Source organism: Microtus oregoni, unplaced genomic scaffold, assembly GCF_018167655.1.
Source record: "Microtus oregoni isolate MIOR12 unplaced genomic scaffold, Mior012 000000F_ref0000247, whole genome shotgun sequence".
Taxonomy (NCBI): domain Eukaryota; kingdom Metazoa; phylum Chordata; class Mammalia; order Rodentia; family Cricetidae; genus Microtus; species Microtus oregoni.
In genome coordinates, this window is record NW_024543059.1 from 85,710,192 (window position 1) to 85,721,633 (window position 11,442).

Sequence of the window (11,442 nt, forward strand, 5' to 3'; positions counted from 1 at the left end):
TTATCTCTTCTGGATTCAACAATCATTATCTGAACAAATTTCTCCCAACTTCCTATTAAACTAACTGTAACAGCAGGTGTATCATCTAATCTGCAATATAGAGAACAATGTCCAGAAAAACCTGGAACCCCAGACATTTCTGAATTAAGAAATGACTGTCAGCTAAATGTCACATAAACCTCTTCTTGACTTCCCCTTCCCAGCTGTGTGTTAGAAAAGCAGCCACTCTATCCCAACCCCATCCTCCTCTAGCCCAGATCCACAGTACTTCAGGGGACTAGAAATAGCTGGGCAGGGTCATGTTACATGGCACTATGTTTAACTCTGTGGACAGGCTGCAGCTCATTCTCCACAGAAATGGAACTTTCTATGTCACGGATGTGGTCAGAAACCAGCATCTGTTCTGGAAGATATACATTCTATCTCAGGAGTTACCAAGTAGAACAGCATGGGGCCCAGGAGTCCTGTGCTCACCTACCTTCCGTCTAACATCAGTTACATAGAATTCTCCTCTGTAAAAGTGATAAGTGCAACCAATCATGACCTTCAGAAAAAGTATGAGAAGCATAACGCTTCTAGGCAGACTTAGAAGAAAAGCGTGACCCAAGGAAGCAGAATATTAACAAATGTCACTGGTCCTTAGGCAAAGCAGTTGGAGATTTTTCAAGTAAATCCTGGCTTCTAAAGCCTTCTGTTAGGAGGAAACCTGTTACTATAATTTTAGGGAGAAATCCCCCAGCACCAGGTACCCCAACAGGTGGGCTCAGCCACCCATCCCAAAACTCCGATTAGAGAGATATGTAATAGCAAAAATCAGAGACAAAGGACTCAATCGATTCTTCCATAGGGAAGATAAACAACAAAGGGGTTCAGTGATCTGAAGAATTGGGGCAGTGAGGGTACAAGAGAGGTCTGACTAGCCATAATGTCAGCTCTTATCCAATGACCCGTCACTGCTGTCACTGCTGGAGGGGAGCAATCTGGTTCCCCTAAAATGATTGCCCTACTCCAGGATACCATTTCACCATCCAATTATTGTCCTCACCTGCCCTGCGAGTTTGTACTGTTTCCAGAATCCAAGGTGAAAGCAAGTTGAAGACATAGAATCTCTCTGACTCCAGCCTCAAGCATTTTCGTAATCCCATGTGCCCAAGGGAAGAGTCAATGTTGTAAGAGACTGGCTTGCCTTCACAACCAAGCAAGAGGCACAGAAGAAGGTGGAGGTCACAATTTAAGTGGTCTTGGCTCAAGGCATTAAAACAAGTAAATAGAGTTATGTGTCGTTCATTAAAATATATATATATATATATATATATATATATATATATATATATATATAGCAGGACCCGTGCCATAGCTCAGTGGGTAAAAGCATTTGCCAGCCAGTCTGACTACCTGAATTTGATCCCTGAATTCCGTGCAAACGTCGAAGTAGAGAACCAAGTCCCAAGAGATGTCCTCTGACCTCTGCCCGTGTGTGCGCACATGTGTGCACGTGCACACACATACACACTAGTAAGTTTTAAGTTTTTTTGAAAAGTGTGGGGTGTGGTCAGTGGTAGAAACCTTGCTGAGATAGCACACGCAATCCTTGCCCCCAACCGACATCTCCGTAAGAAAACAAAAAGTTGATTGATTAAGCCCACAAATGACTAATCAAGTGCTGTCATGCCGCACTCAAGGTCTACAAACTATATATCCCTAGCTGGTGCACACGGCAACAGCCTCTCTTAACTAGGAAGAAAGAATCATGGTTTAAAAAAAAAAAAAGCAAGGGGCTGGAGACATGCTCTGTGGCTAAGGGTACTTGTTCTTTTAAAGGACCAGGGTTCGCTTCCCAACACCCACATCAGCTGACTCCTGTATTAGTCAGGGTTCTCTAGAGTCACAGAAGTTATGGACTGAGTATCTATCTGTCTATCTATCTATCTATCTATCTATCATCTATTTATTATCTATCAATCTAAACCATTACTATCCTTAAAGTACTTGAAAGCCTTCAAGATTTTTTTTGTTGTTTGTTTGTTTCAGTTTGGTTGGGGGAGGGGGGCAGCATTTAAGACAGTTTCTCTGTAGCTTGTGCTACACTTCAGGGCTGTTCTGGAACTCACTCTGTAGACCAGGCAGGCCTCAAACTCACTCACAGCGATCAGATCACTTCTACCTCCCAAGTGCTGGAATTAAAGACGTGCACAACCACTGCCCAGATAAACCCTACACGGTTTCAATCAACTACATTCTAGCACGAAAACAATCACTTCCGTCTTCACTTGGGTGTTTTGTCTGCATGTACATCTGTACACCACATTCGTGCAGCGCCAGGGCTTTGGGCCCTTTGGAACTGGAATTGCAAACTGTTGTGAGCCACCATGTGCATGCTGGGATTCAAATCTGAGTCCCCTGCAAGAGCCACCAGTGCTCCGAACCACTGAGCTGAGACATCTCTCGAACCCCTTTGTCTTAGCTTCAGTTTCTATTGCTGTGAAGACACCATGACCATGGCAACTTTTAGAAAAGAAAACATTTAGTTGGGCAGCTTACAGTTTCAGAGGTTCAGTCCATTATCAACATGGCAGAGTGCAGGCAGACGTGGTGCTGGAGAAGAAGCTGAGGGTTCTACATCTTGCAGGCAACAGGAAGCAACCTGAGACACTGGGTGTGGCTTAAGCATATATGAGCTCTCAAAGTCTGCCTCCTCCGTGACACACTTCCTCCAATAAGGTCAAACCCACTCCAACAAAGCCACACCTCTTAATAGTGCCGCTCCCTTTGGGGACCATTTTCTTTCAAACCACCACACCACACCTTTCCTTTTTTCTTTTTCTTTCTTTTTTTTTTTTTTTTGAGTCTCCCATTATATGGGTACTCTTTTGGAATGAGTACAAAGTATCACCATTAAACTTCTTAGGTAAATAGATTTCACCATGAACAACATGAGTAGGGAATTCATTGTGACAATTGTTCACATAGAAGCAGCATCCCTTCATCCACGGCTTCTGCTTCAGCTCCTGCCTGCAGATTCTTGGTTGAACTGTGATGTGAAAGGGTCAACTGAAATAAACTCTTTCCTCCCCATGACTTTTGGTCATGGTGTTTATTGAAACAATAGAAACCCTAAGGAAGACAACAGTCTTGCTTAATTCAAACTGCTCAGTCACTTTATGAATCTGAGGAACAATGCAGAGATTCCCCATAGGATCTATAATGAAGAAAGGATGTAGAACAACTAGTTCAGTGCTTGGAGGGTTGGAGGGAAAAGTGTCCATAAATAATCTACAGGAAGCCCAGCAGTGGTGGTACACACCTCTAATCCCCACTCCAGAGGCTGAGGCAGACAAACCTGTCTCGGGAGGGCGGGGCGGGGGCGGGGGGGGGGGGGGGGGGGACAAGTGGGATGGTGGTGGTGCACACCTTTAGTCCAGCACTCAGGAGGCAGACGCAGGTAAGTCTCTGAGCTCGAGGCCAGCCTGCTCTAAAGAGTGAGTTCCAGGACAGCCACGTCAACAAAGAGAAACCCTGTCTTATGGAGAGAGAGAGAGAGAGAGAGAGAGAGAGAGAGAGAAGGGAGGAGGGAGGAGGGAGAGAAGAAGCAGCTGAGAAATGGCTCAGTGGTTAAGAGGTCATACTGCTCTTGCAGAGGACCCGAGTTCAATCCCTAAAACTCAAAACCCAAATCAGACAGCTCACAACTGCCTATAACTCCAGTTCCACGATGACCTGACGCTTCTGGCTTCTGCCAGCATTCACATGCACACACACAGAAACACACACATCATTAAAAGTAAAAATGAATCTTTTAAAACATTGGTAAACCTGGTCGCCATTATGTGCCATCACCCTTAACTTCTGGATCAGCGTTTACACTCATTTCTTCCAGACACCGCAGTGCTTAACAGCTGGGAATTTGCCAGACTTCTGTTTAAACCTTCTAAAATATTTCAGAAACTCTGTCTCTCCTTTGTTCTAGTAACTTCACCTTCCTAGAAAACTTCCATACCAAGGAATAAATTGACTGCGATAGCTGAATCTCAAATGATAGGGAAGTCAAAAACTGGGTCAAGGATTTCTGCTTGCCAAGATTTTTTTTTAATTTTTTTTTAAAAAGTTCCACACTTTTTCACAGCAGGAAACGGGGGGGGGGAGGTAAAAATGACACAAATATATATAGTAAGGACCTGATTCAGACACCAAAGTCATGGAAAATGAGCGGTGAGAAAATGACTGTCATACTTTCTGAGCTCGAATCCTCGGGTAGAAAAGGCATATGGAGGTGAGAGGGTTCCGTTGAGTGTGATTTGAGTAAGAGCCACAAAAGAATCACAGGAAGAAAAGAAGAGGTGAAAATAAACTTTAGGGGACAAGTGAAGAACAATCGAAGCGGAACAAAAGTCAAATGTCACAAATAGTCTTCGTAAGCATATTAGGGGCCACATACGTAGCTCAATTGATAAGAGTGCTTGCCTATCGCATAGGAAGCCCTGTGTCTCCATCCACATCACTGCACAAAGCTACGTTTGATGGTGCACATACATCTGTAATCCCAGGACTCAGGATACATGCATGGCCAGGCAGGCCAGAAGTTCTAGGCTATCTTCAGCAACATTGTAAAGCCAGGTTCTACTACATGACTTTTGTCTCAAATTAAATCTGCCTTTTACATGAAGATAGCCATTCCTGTGAGTTTCTGTTTCTCTAGCGCTCTCTCCCACTCCTCACAAGCCAACTCCCTCCTCTCTCTCTCCAAGTATGTGTGCCTGAGTGTCTGTGTGTTTACTGTATGTCTTCCTAGTCAATTGCTCCCTTATGTATTGAAGCAGAGTCTTGTTTGAACCAGAGCTCACCAATTTGACTAGCTAGCTGGCTCCAGGGGTCTCATCCGCTGCCTCCTAAACCCTGGGATTACAGTCAGGACACCACAGTGCATTTATATAACTGTCCAGAATCCAAACTGGAGTCCTCAGACTTCCGCAGCAAGTCCTTTACCCACTGAGCCATCTCCCCACCTCCATCTATCCATCCCTGTGACTTTCAACCTTGGCCACCATCTTCCCATTTCTCACCCCAGTTTCTCACTGGCTCATCACTCCCATGCTGTCTGGGATGTTTCAGTTCTTTATATCCTTGGAACACTTGAAACCAAATAGAAGACCCAGATAGCAATCCACACATCTTCGAACACCCGATTTTTGACAAAGAAGCAAAAAATATCAATTGAAAAAAACAAAGCATATTTAACAAGTGGTGCTGGCATAACTGGATTTCAACATGTATAAGAATGAAAATGGACCCATATCTATCACCATGCACAAAACTCAAGCCCAAATGGATCAAAGACCTCACACTGAACCTAATAAGAGAAAGTGGGAAATATGCTTGAACTAATTGGCCCAAGAGACCACTTCCTAAATATAACCCAGCAGCACAGACTCTGAGAGAAACAATTAATAAATGGGACCTCCTAAAACTGAAAAGCTTCTGTAAAGGAAAGGACACTGTCAACAAGACAAAATGACAGCCTACAGAATGGGAAAAGATCTTCACTAACCCGACATCAGACAGAGGTCTGATATCCAAATTATACAAAGAACTCAAGAAACTGGACACCAAAAGAACACATAATCCAATTTTTAAAAAAACAGAGTACAGACCTAAACAGAGAACTCTCAACTCAACAGAGGTATCTAAAATGGCTGAAAGACACTTTAGGAAATGTTTAACATTCTTAGTCATCAGAGAAATGCAAATCAAAACAACTCTGAGATTCCATCTTACACCTGTAAAAATTGCCAAGATCTGATGGCAACTTATGCTGGAGAGGTTGTGGGGAAAAGAGAACACTTCTGCACTGCTGGTGGGAATGCTGGTGGATGTCAGTGTGGCGACTTCTCAGAAAATTAGGAAACAACCTTCCTCAAGACCCAGTAATACCACTTTTGGGTATATATCCAAAGGATGCTCAATTGTGCCACAAGGACATATGCTCAACTATGTTCATAGCAGCTTTGTTTGTCATAGCCAGAACCTGGAAACAACCTGAATGCCCCTCAACTGAAGAATGGATAAGGAAAATGTGGTACATTTACACAAGAAGTACTACATAGCAGAAAAAAAAATGAATTTTGCAGGCAAATGGTGGAGTTAGAAAACATTATTTTGAGAGAGGTAACGCAGACACAGAAAAAGACAACTATCACATGTACTCACTCATAGGTGGTTTTTAAACATAAAGCAAAGAAAACCAGCCTACAAACCACAATAACAAAGAACCTAGACAACAATGAGGACACTAAGAGAGATATACATAGATCTAATCTACATGGGAAGTAGAAAAAGACAAAATCTCCTGAATAAATAGGAAGCATGGGGACCTTGGGGGAAGGCTGAAGGGGGAAAGGGAGAGGCAGGGAGGGGAGCAGAGAAAAATGTAAAGCTCAATAAAAATCAATTTTAAAAAATAATAATAATAAAATAATCAAATTTAAAAAAAGAACCGAGCACTCATGCAGAGTACAGAGAGTAAGCCGTCACAATACTTTCAAAAGAAATTTCACAGTGCCCTAGTAAGCTAAAAATAAGCTTAACCTCTGACAAGACATACAGTTCTACAAATTCATCCTATAGGAAAAAACACTCAGACAGTTAGTCAAGGAAAATTTAAAATAGCAAAGCTTAAAGATAATGTAAGGGAAAGGAAGTAGTGACACACGCCTTTAATCTCAGCAATCGCGAGACAGAGGCAGGTGAATCTCTTTAAATTCGAGGCCAGCCTGATCTACAAAGTGAGTTCCTGGACAGGCAGAGCTGTTATATAGAGAAACCAGGCTCAAAAAAAAAAAAAAAATCAAAAATAAGATAATTTAAAAGCTTGCAAAAATAAACTGTGTTATAGCCAAACTATAGACTACTATCTACCAAGTTCTAGAAGGGACACAGAAGAAGGCAGGGAAGACAGCACACAGGAGACAGAGGTGGGACCATCGGGAGCTCAAGGGCACCGTCAGCTACACAGCAAATTTCAGGCCAGTCTAGGCTATGTGACGCATGAGATTCTGTCTCAAAAGCAAGAGAAGAATGAAATAGTTTCTGAAGACAAAGACAACAACCAATTTTTAAGTGTTTCACAAGGATTAACTCAACTCGAAAAATTCCTAAAACATTTAAGTAAAAGAATGAGCAGGGCAGTTGTGGCGCATGCCTTTACCCAGCACTCAGAAGGAAGAGGCAGGCAGATCTCTGAGTTCGAAGCTAGCCTGATCTGACAGCCAGAGCTACACAGAGAAACCCCGTCTCAAAAAGAAAGCACACACACATACACACACACACACACACACACACACACACAAAGTAAAGGCACATTAATGCCACACTGAGAAGTAAAAACTTAAGGAAACTGCAAAATGCTACATTGTGTACCAAAACATACATAAATGAGCATAAAAGGAAAAAGAGAAGGAAAAAGCACTATGCAATGCTTCTAACAGTTATCATCGGTGGCCATTCACTCTTAGAATCACAGAACGGGAAGTAGAGGGCATTTCCTCTCTTTAATGCCCTTTCTCAGATACAGATAGATGACAGAGAGAAACAGACATATAGACAAACATACACTCACATCTATGTGAATTAATATATGTAATAAATCTTTTTTTCTTTCAAAATCTAAAACTGCTATTTTACTGTTCTGGGTAAGTATTGTTCATATCTGTCATTAGAATGTTACTTATGCTAATGGGCATCGCTGTTTTAAATTCCAGTTTGACTTCCTTTTTTGTTGCTTTGGGACAGAGTCTCACTCTGTAACCTACACTGGCCTCGAACTTACTGTGTAGCCCAGACTGGCCTCAAACTCAAGGCAATCTTCCTGCCTTGGCCTTCCAGGTGTTAGGCTTACAGGGGCAAGCCACCATACCGAATTCCAGTTTGAATTTCTAATATTGACAAATACCCCAGTTGACACAGTAGACATAAACAAAAGCTCTTTGACTTCAATACTCCTCCATGAGAGCAGAGCTCAGCTTGGGATCCAAGGCCAGAAGTCAAGGTCATAAACTCAGCCAAGGCTATACTGGTGGGAAACAGACCAGCTATACCCAGAGCCTCACTTCTTTATTGAGAATTTCATGCATGCATATAATTCTTTGATCAGATCTACCCCCTAAGTGTGCAGCGGCACACGCCTTTAATCCCAGCACTCCAGAGGCTAATGGATATCTGTGAGTTCAAGGCCAGCCTGGTCTATGGAAAGTTCCAGGCCAGTCTGGGCTACTGAATGAGACCATAAGTCAGGTCTCCATTTAAAACACCTTCTTTCTTTGGAATCTTGCCTAACTGTGCCAACTGATATAAGTGTCCTCCTCTTAGAAATATTACTATAAAACTTGTAACGTGATTTTCCTGCCACAATTGGTGACTGACAGGTAGCAACAAAAAAGACATGCCCCAATGCTTTTGTAAATTGAATTTCAAAAGAGTCTGACATTCCCTGAGCAGAAAGGTGTGTCACTGAAGGCAGAGCAAAAAGAAACGTCTGCCTACTAAATGACTACTAAAACTTTGCTGAACAAAACTTCCTCTGCAAATTCTAGCTTTGATACCAAGAAACCAACAGATAAATCCCACCTCTGTATTAACGAAGTGTAATAGACTCTCTCTTTTTCCTTCTCTTAATTCAGGAAAGGAAGACTGAACTGAACTGAAAGTTCAAAGTTTAGCTGTGTTACGAAAAATTCCACATACCAATTTAGTAGTTGAAAATTTCCCTTTGACCTTAGGCGTCATGACAAAAGCAAAAAGGGGAGAAAGAGAAGAGAGAAGGAAAGAGAAAAAGAGAGAAACGTTCACGTGGACAAGTATGACATTGGAGTTAAATGTAAAAGCCAAGTTGCTGTTGTTCAATTTTTCTTATGGTGCACAAATAAAGTCAGTACTTTGCAGGCCTACTTGCCTGTCCTTGCAACTACCCCTTTCTTGGGATTAGGGCTCGTCACTCAAAGTCACGAGGCTTACGAGCCTAAATCTTCAGGGAGATCAAGAAAACCCTGCTGGCGAGCGCAGCCCCCATCCCGCCTCCTGACTGCCCCTGTCGGCGCAGCTGCCAACGCTCGCCGCTGTCGCCCAGCTGGCTTCGATTTTTATAAGCTTTGCCAAGAGTCTTGACAGCGAAAACTAAACAGAGCGGGACTCTTACCTTGGGCAGAGGCAGCCTGACCGACTTCCGCCTCGGTTCCAGCCGGTACCGGGGAGCAGCAGCTGGGCGGAGCCAGTTCACTGGGAAGGCAGGCTGCCTGGTTGCCAAGCTGCACAACCTGATTTCCAAGCAAGGACGGCTTTTAGGACTACGTATCTGAAACTAAAAGGGTTCTGTTTCTAAAATGCTCTCTAGGTTTTTACTCACTAGTAATTGTTGCCCTGAGGAAATGTCACTTTTTTGTCTGTGTTTCTCTACAAATGTCTTTGAATGCACACCTGTTGTCTATAATGCTTAAGACAAAAGACAGCTACTTGTGTCTAAGCAAGGTAGCCAGATTCAAAAAACAATACCCACTCTCGGTGGAATTTCATTTTGCAGTGTGAGACACGCTAATAGCTGTGTGTGTGTGTGTTTGTGTTAATGATTGGTTGAATATGGAATTCAAATTTACCATGAGAATTTACAGAGCTACCCCCCCCCATTTGCTTTGTTTTCGTTTCGTTTTCCTTTTGTTTTGTTTGAGACAGGGTTTCTCTGTATAGCCCTTGCTGTCCTGAAACTCGATCTGTAGACCAGGCTGGCCTCGAACTCCGAGAAATCCGCTTGCCTCTGCCTCTAGTTTAATCCTAGGTTAGGCCTGCACCACCACACCTGGTTTTAGCCTACACACACACACCTTCTTTTTTTAACTCCAGCAGCATCCCACAAACTATTCAATCACCTACAAAAAGTTCTAAAGGAATCAGAGTGCACAAAGTATAAAAGATGTGACAGAATTCTTTTACTTCGTAAAGTGCTACCTGAAATGCATGGGATTTGTTTCGTTCACTTTCCTCTTAAGCCTTTAGTCTGTGTCTTGCATTATTTTGCAAAAGAAAATGTTCAGGGCTAAGGAAAAGAACTGTATTTGAAAATGTTAACCACGTCGCTTCCCAACCTTGACTAACCTGTGCGGACTTGGAGAAAGATCACGAGGCATGCTTTGACCTGTGGATACCCATTGCCCAACACCAGTAAATTCTCTAAATCCATTTGAAGAAAGAAGAGGTAGAGAAGAACACCCACCTCTAAACTGTCTTGCAAGAACTAGTAACGATCAACAATCTACCCCTCCCCAGCCCCATCCCCACCCCCACAGCAGCCGCCGCCACAGGAGATTAAGAGAGGCTTTAAATAAGATGAGAGTCCAGATCCTGTTTTCCAACCTAAAGCAGCTTGGAACATTAAAACTTTCTAGGTCAGCTGATTTTCAGTACAGAGCCACAGGCTTGGGGTCCAATCCGTGCCCCAACAAGCCACACACCTCCCACAACAAGCCAGCCATCCTCCATAAGTGAATTTCAAAAGACAAGCTAATAATGAAAAGCAAAAGGAAAGATTTATTTAATGTATTTGACTACATAGGGAAGAGGAACAAAGAGATCTGGCCACACGCGCGCGCGCGCACACACACACACACACACACACACACACACACACACACACCAGTGTGCCTTTCCTGTAGGATAAAAGGATAGGGTTCAAAGAGGCATCTGGTCAAGGTGTGGTCCCAGACCCACCAAGGTCTCAGCTCCTGATCTCTCTGGCAAAATCATATGAAAAGAAAGTTCTCAATCTTTCTCTGGGAGACAAATTCCTCCTCTGGAGCCCTCCCCCTCCCCCCCCCCCCCCCCAGTTTCAACTCTCTCAGCTCCCAGCAGGATATACCTGGAGATATTCCATTTCAATAGTTTGATCGCCAAAGGGAGGAGTACAAATGTCCCCTTAGATGTTTTCATTTCAGCCTGAGAGACTGGTTACTGCAAGGCAGTGGTTTAGCTATCCACACATCTGTGACTAGACAGGCCGTGTTTGCTTTGCAGGCCAACAGTATGCTAAAAATTCTATGAAAACGAGTAACACTTCCGATAACTTACCACAGTCTTACGCCGTGAAGACTGGAAGTTGCTGGGTGAGCTGAATGATGAGGCTAGCCTTTTCCAAACACACCCTTCCCAGGCCTATCACTTCCCTCCAAGTCCACAACTAAATTCTTCTTATCAGCCACCCCAGTTGTTCACCTCCACAGCCAGTTTCTTCTTCAGCTGCTTATCAGTTGTTACACAAGAGGCCAGGTTTATTTAAAATGGCCAGTGGAGCCTGAAATCGAAGACACTGGAAGTTCTCTACGGGAGAGAATCAGCTCTTCCTAACCTACCTTCAGGGCCCCTTTATAGCTCTCAGCCTGTCTCATATCTCTTCTTTTGGCTATC

At 43.3% G+C, this 11,442-nt stretch overlaps 1 protein-coding gene across 1 annotated transcript in view; it reads right to left on the minus strand.

The window, feature by feature from the left end:
* Window positions 1-9,218, minus strand: part of Frrs1 (ferric chelate reductase 1) — a 35,329-nt gene extending 26,111 nt beyond the window's left edge. The window contains exon 1 of the mRNA XM_041652706.1: window positions 9,188-9,218. The gene's annotated coding sequence lies outside the window, so the exon portion shown is untranslated. The remainder of the gene's footprint in view (window positions 1-9,187) is intronic.
* Window positions 9,219-11,442: the final 2,224 nt, after the last annotated feature.